At 61.5% G+C, this 850-nt stretch overlaps 1 pseudogene; it reads right to left on the bottom strand.

Moving 5' to 3' along the window:
- Nucleotides 1–32: 32 nt before the first annotated feature.
- On the bottom strand, nt 33–834 carry LOC106512042 (homeobox protein Hox-B6a pseudogene; annotated as a pseudogene).
- Nucleotides 835–850: the final 16 nt, after the last annotated feature.

Here is an 850-nt window from a genome sequence, read left to right as displayed (position 1 = left end):
GGAGGCAGAGAGAGGAAGAGGAGCGCACTCACCGTTACACGCGTTCATCCTCTGCATCCACGGGTAAATCGGGGCTGATGATGCTTGCTTGTCATCCATGGCGTCCACAAACAGCCCCTTCCCTCCGAGCACCCCACAGTCCACCTTCCGGTGCATGCCGTCCTGACTCAGCCCGAGCTCATCCAGGCTGCTTAGCTCCTTGTCCCGGTAGAAGTTCGTGGCCGCTGCTGCAGCAGCCGCCGCCGCCGCCGTGTAGTCGCAGGCACCGGCTCCGGCGGCGCCCCCTGCTACTCCCACCCCCGCTGCAGCCGCTGCCCTGTGCCCGCCGTACGCTCCATTGGCTGCCTGCTGGTAGTAGGTGGAGCCCGGATAGGCTTTTTCCCCTCCGCCCGCGCTGTACGCCACGGCCGCAGCGGCGGTGACGGCCGCGGCGCCCGGGTAGTGTCTGAGCGGGTGGTCCGTGTACCCCGAGGAGTACAGCGAGATCTGACCCAGGAAGGGGGCTTCCGCCGCCGCCGCCTGGCCGCCTCCGCCCGCTCCAGGTATGACCGGGAAAGAGGAGTTGACAAAGTATGAACTCATTGGTGTGAGAGGGAAAGAAAAAGAGAAAAAGAAAAAAGAGTGGGGAAAAGAGAAGAGAAAAGGGGGGAAGACAGGAGGGCACGGGGAGAAACACAACAAGGGCTTTTTAGGCGATGAAGGAGGAAAAAGAAGAAAGGAGGAGGAGGAGTAGAAAGAGGCTAACGGCTCCCGGTTCTTCCTCCCGGCCTCCTTCCTCTGCCTTCCCCTGCTGCACTTTATGATTTGTTGTGTTTTATAGCCGACAGTCCGCCGGGCTGCTGCTATCACT

The sequence above is a fragment of the Austrofundulus limnaeus genome, unplaced genomic scaffold, assembly GCF_001266775.1.
Source record: "Austrofundulus limnaeus strain Quisiro unplaced genomic scaffold, Austrofundulus_limnaeus-1.0 Scaffold3987, whole genome shotgun sequence".
NCBI lineage: Eukaryota > Metazoa > Chordata > Actinopteri > Cyprinodontiformes > Rivulidae > Austrofundulus > Austrofundulus limnaeus.
This window is presented reverse-complemented; position numbering and strand designations above follow the sequence as displayed.